This window comes from Lontra canadensis, unplaced genomic scaffold (genome assembly GCF_010015895.1).
Source record: "Lontra canadensis isolate GAN:19392208 unplaced genomic scaffold, GSC_riverotter_1.0 scaffold95, whole genome shotgun sequence".
In the NCBI taxonomy this organism is placed as follows: Eukaryota; Metazoa; Chordata; class Mammalia; order Carnivora; family Mustelidae; genus Lontra; species Lontra canadensis.
In genome coordinates, this window is record NW_022631089.1 from 556,927 (window position 1) to 567,765 (window position 10,839).

At 35.4% G+C, this 10,839-nt stretch overlaps 1 pseudogene; it reads left to right on the plus strand.

The window, feature by feature from the left end:
• The first annotated feature begins 4,099 nt into the window (after positions 1 to 4,099).
• LOC116854814 lies at positions 4,100 to 10,097 on the plus strand (annotated as a pseudogene).
• The last annotated feature ends 742 nt before the right edge of the window (positions 10,098 to 10,839 follow it).

Genomic DNA, 10,839 nt, shown 5'->3' on the forward strand with positions numbered 1-10,839 from the left:
GAGCAGAAGGTAAGGGAGAAGCAGGCTCCCCACTGAGCAGGGAGCCCTATTCGGGGCTCCATCCCAGGACCCTGGGATCATGACCTGACCTGAAGCCAGTCACTTAACCAACTGAAACAGCCAGGCATCCCTCTAAAAACTATTATTTTCTAAGCTATATGCACTTCAATAGTAAGGTTGAACTCCAGAGACCCAGAGAGGTATAGAAAGCTTTTACTAGGCTGCACATTTTTAAACCATCTCATGAAACTTTGTTAAGTCAGTAATATTGCAGAAGCAGTAGGATAAACTGAAAAGAAAGAACACCATGAAAAGGAAAAGGAAGAACATTCATGAAGGAAATCAGAAGCAAGAAAGACTCTCTGGAGTGGCAAAGACTATAATGAAAGAGCTATAAAGGACAGTATCTTAGGAGCCCTATAGTAAATAACAGCAACCAAACAAATTTGTGGGTTATTTAGAATCAACTAGGAATCAAAAACATTTTAAGATAAAAATATGTAATAAATTTTTTTATGGTCAAACATACATGGTACTTGGGATATATATATAGATGTGCGTATACACACACACACACACACACACATTTATATGCTAAAGTCATTGGTGTAAAGAGTTTATACCATTATAGAAGAGGTCGGTTTGTATTGTTCATATCGTTTTACAATCCATACCATTGTACAACCTGTGTACTGGCTCATGTACGTGAATAATGTAGAAGTAAGAAAGGCTTGAGACCTAATCTGATGAGGGATTCATCTCTGTTTCTTTTAACATTTCTTTATTTTTGTTCTCTTCCTTTGTCCTTAGGCTGATTTCCTCATGGTTAAAAGTAATTAGAAATAACAGCGTCTTCATTTTCCCATAGGTAGAGTAAAAACACTTCTTACCTAGCTATTCAAAGAATAGTCTTGTAATTCTTTCACAGCTGAGCTGATCATTTTGGCTAGGGGAATGGAATCTGCAGGCTGGTTTAACAGACCTTTTACCAAACCACTCTTAGTCTCAAGAGTCACCTCCCAAACTCCATCTGCTGGTGGATTTGTTCATGAAACACAAGGGCTCAGTTCTAGACTTACCCATATCTTAACAAAAATACAGACAGTGTTAGGGAGAAGAAAATACAGTGATCAAATATAGCGAACTTTCTATGTCCTGATGTATCTGGGAACATTTTTCTGCCTATACTAATATCTTTTTAGCTATGAAAGAACTACCTTATATTTTCTCCTTATTACCCAGAGAATATGACCTGGGTAGTTATCTCTAATTTATTGATCTATAGATCACATGTTTTCAAAATCAAATCTTGTCATATACTGGATATGTCATTATTTTAGAAATTTTTAACAGGATGTCAGTACACTGAGAACATAGTAATGATTCTGATATTACCAATTTTATATATATATAATATATATATTATATATATATATTATATATATATGCTGCTTGAATAAAGCAAACATCATGGTTGCATGAGCATGAGTGGATTGTGAAGTCAGGTGTGTAAATTTTTTCTCTTTGAAAGATTTTAAGCTTTGAATGTAAAAATCACATTGTCGTGTTTGGTTTTCTCATTTTCCAACTTGTAAAATATATCCTAGTGTATTTCTTAGAATAGAAATGGAATAATAATTAAGTTAATACAGTCTGTCTTTAGATTAGGCAAATATAAATATGAACTAATCCACTTTTGAATGAGTAATAGTTCAGACAATGATATGTTTGTTTAATTTGTTTATCACTTATAAATGTCCATTGATGTACTACACACCTAATGTCATTGCTACCATATTATTTAGCATTAATATGGCACATTGAATTTTCAAGATGCTATAATCATTAATTAGCCATACTTCATAACACTCTTGTGGGGTAATATGGTGATATAGAAAATTAAGTTACAGATAATTTAGGTTGCTGACCTGAAGGAATTACCACTTATAAATGAATATATTGTAAATTAGTGGTTAGTAATCTGTGGAATTATTGAGCTTCTTGCATTGATATATGCAAATATAGATAATAATTCAAAAAGTATGTTTGTTATAGCTATGCCATTTCTGCCATGTTATTTAATATTATGACATTTGTATACTCTCAGAAAGTCTAAAATGAGAGGTTTCCAGACCTGGGAAGAAACTGAGGAACGTGAGGGTGTGTGGAGTTAATTGAAATTTTGGATACAAGAAATGGTGTCACCTGAACAAATCACTATGCAGAATTTAAGGGCCGGTTGAGAGCCTCAAATGGGGAAGTTTTGGGAATATGAGAATGTTTTGCAAATAGACCTTTTAAAAGTGCTCATCTCAGTAGCTGTATCAGATGTTGTAGACGTCTATCATTCTTTGACTAAGTGACCAGCTAGTTTTACTATCTTCACTGTTCCCTACTCTAATCTCTGTGGGATATGATGCACCTTGAAATACTTGTTCATATGTGAGTTAAGACGTTTGATTAACTCTTTTTTTTTTCTTCAGATAATTTAGCTGTCCTGTCTCTGCTCCTTCATGGTAGTTACTATAAGAGATTATAAACTGTAACTCTCCTGCTTGCAATAAATCGGCAACTTGTAGGGTAAGCAAAAAGACTTTAGGGACAGACTGGGGCATGTTAATAGTATCTAGTACTTGGGGAAAAGGAAGGTACTTGTGATATTTAGGAGATATAATGAGAGATGAGGGGATCCCAGCCTGTGTGAAATTCCTGCTGTGGTGGGAAAAGATGTTCTAGTTAGGACTTCATGGCTAAAAAGAAGGCTAAAAAGAAGGGAGTCACTCAAGTTACTTCGAGTAATGAAGATGCTGTTTTAAGAATAACTATTTATCCAAGAAAAAAAATGCATAATTAGGCCATGAGTAGATAGAAATTATAATATTGCAGAGCAATAAGAGAATTTAGAAACCTAATTTTTTTTTCCTTGCAGGGGGTGGGATCTCAGGCAGTACATAAGCTGTAGATTAGACAGAATTATTAATGATTATGGATTCTGTTCTAAAATGATTCATGATCCTCCAAATTTTTATCATTCCGCCCTTTTGCTACTAGTTTACTTTGTCTTGTTTTCCATTGTGCACAGATACTTGATTTGCCATATAGTTCCTATTTACTCCTAACTATTCTTTCCTCATAACTCCAGCATGAATCTTGCTCTTCGCCTTACCTGACATAAAGTATTTCAGGGTTTCCTTGAGAGGGCCTCTCTAGATTTATTTTCTGCTAAAAGCTACTTTATTGCTCCTACGTTTTCCAGTTCAAGTTCCTGAAAGATAAAATATGATCACCTAGTTGATCTGTGTTTTCTGTTCAGTGGATTGACCAGGAAACCATGGATCTGGAAATCATCCCATTATTTAGTTTTCTATGGCTTTGAGAGTAGGGGTCGGGTGTCAAGTGATTAAAAATATGTCTGTTTAGATTTTTCTTTAGAAGTTAATAGTAAAGAAGCTCAAAATGATCAACTTATTTCACATAAAAAATGGCTTCAGAACAATATAAAGAGTGCCTATGATAAGAGCTTGTAAAACATAGAAGGGAAATACAAAGAGGTAATAAATGACAAACACTGGGAAGTCAGAGACATTTTCATACAGACAATCTACTTGAGTTAGAGTTGAGTAGCCATTTTCCAGGTCCTTAAGTAGTCAGAAGAGCTTTTCAAAATGAGAGAACATATGCCAAGGTACAGAAACAGAAAACATTTTTATACCTTTGAGAAACCATAAATAGTTTTGTCTGGCAAAGGAGGTAAATTTCAGAAATTGTCAGGAATCATTTCCAGTAAAAGTTAAAGACCAGATAATGGAGATCTTCTACATCAATCAAAAGATTATGAATTTTATCCAATGAGTAATATGGAAACATAGAAATGTTTTAAGTGGATATGTGTCACACTTAGATATGGATTTTCAAAAAAGTATTCTGGGAATACACAAGACTGAAGATGAGCTAGATGGGTGATCAATTCGGTATCATTCGCAATGATGCTGTCAAAAGAACAAGAGAATGGAATGGCAGTGATGGCTGGAATGAAGATGTAAAGATAAATCAAAAGCTGCTAGTGAAGAATCAGTGGCCCTTTCTCTGTGCAATCACCATGGTGGCTGGAATCCTATATGCATATCCTGAAAATTAGAAGAACTTCAAGGCCCTCATTGCAGCTCAGTATGGTGGGGTTCAGGTTGGCATGTTGTCCATAGCTCCCCACTTCCACTTTGCCCAAACCAACTACACCCCTTAATTTCTCCATAAATTTCCAGCAAGTTTCCAGCACTTTAAGGTAACCATGGATCCTGTGTATTTGAGAGCAATGTCACTGCCTACCCTGTGAGCAACGAGGAGCTGCCAGGATGTACTCTAGAAACAACAGGTGACACATTAGGTGAATTTTGTTGATAGCAGCATAGTGCCACCAGCCAGTCAGTACCTGCCCACCTTGGGCATCATGTGCCACAACAAGCAGGATGCAGAGCATGGAAATGAGGAGGTGGGGTAACTTTTGGGGCTGTTGGGTGCTCACTTGAAAACCAGGACTTTTTTGATGGAGAACACATGACGTTGGCTAACATCACAGTTGTCTGAACCCCACAATGGCTCCGTCAACAAGTCCTGGGGCTTTCTCTCAACCAGACCTCCCCCAATATTAGCCACTGGTTTCTTATATGCATTGACTAGTCCCATTTCCAGACTGTTCAGGGAAAGGTGAAACTCTTTCCCAGAAGGTGAGAAGATAGCCCAGTTTGATGTTAAAATGTTTGCAGACATGTAGCCTAAAATGGATACCTCACAGAAAGTGAAAGATTCACCGGAGGAAAGCAGAATCCCCAGCCAGAGTGTAAAGAGGACTGTTGCTGAGGAGATGGATGAAGATGAGCAGGTACTGCCTGCTAAGTCGAAGGCCAAGGACTCCTTTACTCATCTGACCAAGATGACCTTTGTGTTGAATGGCTTTATGTGCAAATGCTCCAACAAGGACACCCTTTCTGTGGTGCTGCTGTAGTTTGATAAGGATGGCTGGTCCCTATGATACTCCAAGTACTCCTTCTTTGAAGAGCTCACCTAGAACTTCATGGTCGTGACCTCATCGATGGAATGTTCCAGTGACTGGACAAGCTAAGGAAGAATGCCTTTATAAGTGTCTTCCTCTTTGGAACTAAGAGTAGTCACTCCATTTTGGGAGTCTAAGTCTTCCAAGGCTGTGAACTAGATCCTGGAAGCAAGGAGACCCAGAGAATGGTTTGAGAGTAGTTCCCTGGGAGGGGACCTTCCAACATGTGAGCAAAGTCTCCAATCAGAGCAGTATCTTTAAGTGACCATTTCTTGCTATTGACCCAGATGTCTGCACCTGCCCTTTAGAGAGATGAGAGTTAGTAAAGAAACTGAACATTGAAATAAGAAAAAAAAAAAAAATCAATGGGTGTCAGTGATAGTTCTTGATTTTAAAGCTAATGATCAAACATTAACAATGTGAATATTATTGTTAGATTATCATTTTTAAGTCATTATTACATTTTTATTTTGGTTATGGGATTTTTATTAAGAATGACTGCTGAAATTTTATTAATGATGTCTAAAAGCACCAGGAACTTTTCACAGAAGAGAAGATGATTGAAGGCTGAGAGGTTATTTATAAGATTATCATTTATTAAACTGGGGGTAAGAAGTAGTGGGGAAGGGCATTCCAATATCAAAGACTGAAAAAAAAAATTCTTCTGCTTCTATAAGGCTGGAATTGATCCTCTCAGTTATTGAGGAACTGAAGTCATCTTCACAGTCAGGGGGCTATAGAATTCATCATAAATGCCTGGTACCTTCATGGAGATATATAAAGGATAATGTTACATGCAGACATTTAATTCATTTGCTCATTCATAAAATACTTATTGACAACTGTTCCCTCCACCTCTGCTCATAATTGTTAGTGAGAGCAATAAGAAATAAAATATATATTTTCAGATACTGATAACTACAAATGAGTTAAAATAAAACAGAAGTCCCACCCAGGGTACTGGAGTCTCTCAGATGCCCTTGCCTTCTTCCCACACCAAGGTGAAGGTCCAGAAAGAGGGGAGTTACTTCTTCATACCTGGAAGGCAAAAGGATCTGAAATTTTCATCAGATCCTATCCCTTCTGTTCTTACATCTTATATTATTAACCTGGTAATTTGGTTTGTTGCATATGTATTGAATACAAAGTTGATTAAAAATGCACTCTCTTTGACCTCTATAATTTATATTCTGATGTGATAGAGATATGGTGGCATTCAGGAATATGCATTTTTAACAAGATTCCAATACAATTCTTATTCGAGAGGTCTGTAGTATACGATTTTATAAATGCCAGTAAAGTTAATCTTATTTCTAAAACAATAAATTAGTATGAAGTCAGGTGATTGGCCTGAAATGTGCTTGTAGGACAGGTATGAGATGCAAACTTTGAGTTTAGCTGCCTGGTAAAATAAAATACCCTGAAAGCCAGACCTCCAGTATTTCTTAGAACTGACAGGATACGGCAAAACATCCTTGTCAAACATTTGCCATGTTGGAGCTTATCCTTAATTTAACTCCCTAGAAGTTACTTTTAGTGGGCTACTTAGGAATCATAGCTCTTATGGTAACCAACCTACATTAGAGAGAATTTCTTTGATTTATTTAATTTTGGCATAGAAGACTGTTTTCCACTCAGAGGGTCAGAAACAATCCAAAATATATAATACCCTTGTTTTTATCTTTAAAGATTTATCATTTATTTATTTATTTATTTGAGAGAGAGAGAACGAGTGAGGGAAAGGGGCAAAGGGAGAAGGAGAGAGAGACTCTTACACAGACTCAATAATGAGCGCTGAGCCCTACCTGGGGCTGAATCTCATGATGTGAGATCATGACCTGAGCTGAGATCATGACTCGAGCTGAAATCATGAGTCAGCTGCTTAACCAACAGAGCCACCCCGGCGCCCCACCTTGTTTTTAACCTTTAAATATAAGTCTACTTGTATTTCGGAAGTTTTTACTTTATGTGTTTACATTTTGCAATTTAAGGCCGAAAGCATAATTATCGTAAATTCAAGAATGTACAATGTCAACTTAGTTTTGTCGTCGTCTTATGTTTCCTTTAAATGTATGAATTTGCTTTCATGTTATGAAGCAAGTGTTTACTCTGAAGTACTACTTAATGTAACTCTTTTTTTTTTTTTTTAAGATTTTATTTATTTATTTGACAGAGATCCCAAGTAGGCAGAGAGGCAGGCAGAGAGAGGAGGAAGCAGGCTCCCTGCTGAGCAGAGAGCCCGATGTGGGGCTCAATCCCAGGACTCTGGGATCATGACCTGAGCTGAAGGCAGAGGCTTTAACCCACTGAGCTACCCAGGAGCCCCCCAATGCAACTCTTGAACCGCATTCCTCCTGTCTTTGAGGTGATTAAGCTATATGCATAAAATATTTATATTTTCGATATTAGGAACTTGTTTCTTCCTTATGGCAAGAAACTTGTTAGTGCTTTTAGTCTCAATAGAGAAAAGAGTTGTAATTCTTATGTTTTAATAATATTTGGATAACTAAAAACCATATGTGTGTAGTATAATTTAGCAATGTATTACAAATGAAGAGGCATCTGGCTAGCTTCAGCCATAATTTCTATTATGAGCACATTTTTTATGCCTTCAAGCTTTTATTTCAGATGTGTGTTGGGAATGTACATGGTATTGTTATAGATCAAAGAATTTACTATATCGGAAATGTTTGGAGGCTTCTTTTCCTCCTAATTAATCTCAGAAAGTTCACTAATTCTATATCTTCTTTGACTTTCTATTTGCAAGTTGGAAGCCTTGATAATAAGCCTAGATTAATTAGAGTAATGGGCTAAGACAGAGCTGTCAAAGCATCTGGTAGGATTTGGACTTTGCTTCTGGGAAATGCAGTGCACATAAACACTAACAGCAAAGGGTCATATCCAACAATTATCAAATTTACCAAATTTCAGTACTTTCTAAATTGCCAGTGAGTTTCTAAAGGAGATTGATCCATGCTAAAATTATGTATCAAATGATATTTCATTTTTTAAAAGAGGAATTTTGAGGTTAAGACAATAATTTGGGGTGGTCCTCTGAACTAATTCTTAAATGATTAGAAATTTTATATGAGTTTGATTTAATTAATTGACCAAAGTCAGTGCACAGTAATGTACACTTTGAAGAACCAGGTGACTCGAAGAAAATAGACTACAGAAATTCAACAAAGACATAAAGACATAAAATGGAGCTAGAAATGAGCTTATCACAAAAATAGGAACCATAAATCCTATACCTTTCCTAGGAGTGGGTTAGGGTTTTGTCCTTAATCAGTGAACATGAAAAGAGAAATCAAGTTTTTTATACAAACTACAGAATTCTTAAGGTAAATAATAACAGTTGTTTAGGAAACACACAGATGTTTCTGATTAATTGAAGAAATCATAGAAAGTGATACAATAAAGTAAAAGTTCTTAAAAGTGTATTCTGTTCATATAATTCACAAATGCATAATAAAATATAGAATGCTGTATAAAAAATAATAAAATGTGGGGTATTGTATTGACTAATATCCCAAGGCCTACTGCTGAATTTAATGATATTGCTTTATTAGATCATCTTTCAATACAGGGCCTGGCTTGATATTTTCCCTGTTTTATTCTTCTTATAGATTTTAGTCTTAGAATTTAAACTCTGAGATTTGGGATGACAACCAAAGGATGTGAGAATGATTCTATCATAAGAAGTTTTACAGCAGGCAAAATGAATCAATAGTGATTTAAATCAGAACCATGGTTGCCTAGGGAGAGGTTTGGGGGAAGATTGCAAAAGGGCATGAAGAAACTTTGCGGGTGATAGAAATACAGTGTTTGGGATGGTCAGTACATGGAGCTATGTATTTGTCCAAATTCATCAAGTTGTACATTAAAAATGGGTGCATAAAGGGGCACCTGGGTGGCTCAGTGGGTTAAGGCCTCTGCCTTCGGCTCAGGTCATGATCCCAGGGTCTTGGGATCCAGCCTCACATCAGGCTCTCTGCTCAGCAGGGAGCCTGCTTCCTCCTCTCTCTCTGCCTGCCTCTCTGCTGACTTGGGATCTCTGTCAAATAAATAAATAAAATCTTAAAAAAAAAAAATGGGTGCATATGTAAATTAAAGTACAAAAAAGTGATTTAAACACATAATTTAATGTAAATTAATTTAATTTGTACTTTAATTATTTTCTACTGTGACACACTTTTTCCATGTCAAAATGTATTTTCTTAAACCGTTATTATTTTATTCTCTTCATGGTTAGAGGCCAGAGGCTGTGTTTATCTTGTTTACCATCATATTCCTAGTCGGTGACCCATAATTCACATTCAAAAATATTTTTAGAATGTAAAGATGATAAGATCCTCAGAATTCTATTTTCATTGATAAACTTAAAATACTTAAGCTTCCAAAAGTGTATTTAGAAATTAGTTGTCCTACAGAAATCCTACTAGAAATCCAGTTGTCCTACAATTTAACTTTGAAGCTCTCTGATTTCCAGAGGAGTGAAATATTTGCAGTTTTGTGACTGCACTGTTATATGTATACCTACTATGCGTAAATGTGAATATTACTGTATATCATATTATTAGCTGAATGAAAAAGGTAGGCTTTATGACACTAATTTTATATACATTAAAACTACCTGGACTATATTAACAATACTGTCAAAATTCTAAATAATTTTATTGCTAGTTTTTAAAACATTTTTGTCATGACTGTGTATTATGTAACTTTTCGCTCAGTTTTTATTTGATAATGAAATGAGAATAACTTATAGCTGAACTCAATGGTAATTTACATACTCTGAGGCCTTCCACTTTGTCACCATGTAGGGAACTGTGACACATTTCCAAAGTGACAGGAAATGCTACATTTCTAGACTCTCCAAGTATCTGAAGACCTTACACCACAGAGCTGCTCCATCACAAGAATTACTTCAAAATGAAGGCTTCATTTAAGAGATACGGAATGAATGTCACAGACTTAGAGGGAATTCTGGAGCATTTTAACCTGCCCAAGCTTCAGTTTACTGATTTTTAAAATAAAGAAATTGAGTTAAACATTCTTAAAGATCTCATTCAAATCTATGTCTTTAATTCTGTCATCATCATAGGATTATAAGTCTTCTTTTTAAGAACTCAACCTGAAAATAATAATAAGATATGAAATATGAAGAATGAGATTATCTTTTAGAATTTAGGATGACATGGTAATGACTTATAGACTAACACTTATTTTCTCGTTTTATGTCTCAAAAACTGTATCTCCACTGAATGCAAAAGTAATTCCTTAAAAGATGGCCCATTAAAATAATTTTCTCTCAACCTAACAGACTAAACGGTATGAAGAATTATGACTGCTTTTCAATCTTATATACCTTCTAACTCATATTATTCTTAAAATCCAGCACTATCTACAATTTAGCAATTTCTCAATGGCTATTCATTATTATTATAGAAGATGACATAATTAAGAAAAAATTATCATTATTTATGCTATTAGATCATAGTTATCTCACTTACAGTTTGCAAACATTTAACATGAAAAACAAGAAATAAAAAACCTGTATATTTTGAGAGACATTATTACTTCAATCCCAAATTTCTCCCTCATGTTTTTTGTACCATTTTCAATATTAATAACTTGAAAACACACACACACACACACACACACACAAATTCCTAGTAGATGGAGATCCCATGCAGTGTTGAGTACCTCATTAATTATTCAAGAATTTGTAGGTCTAGTTACAGAATCAAAAATGTCATTAATCATTAATACTCCTTGCTTTAAAT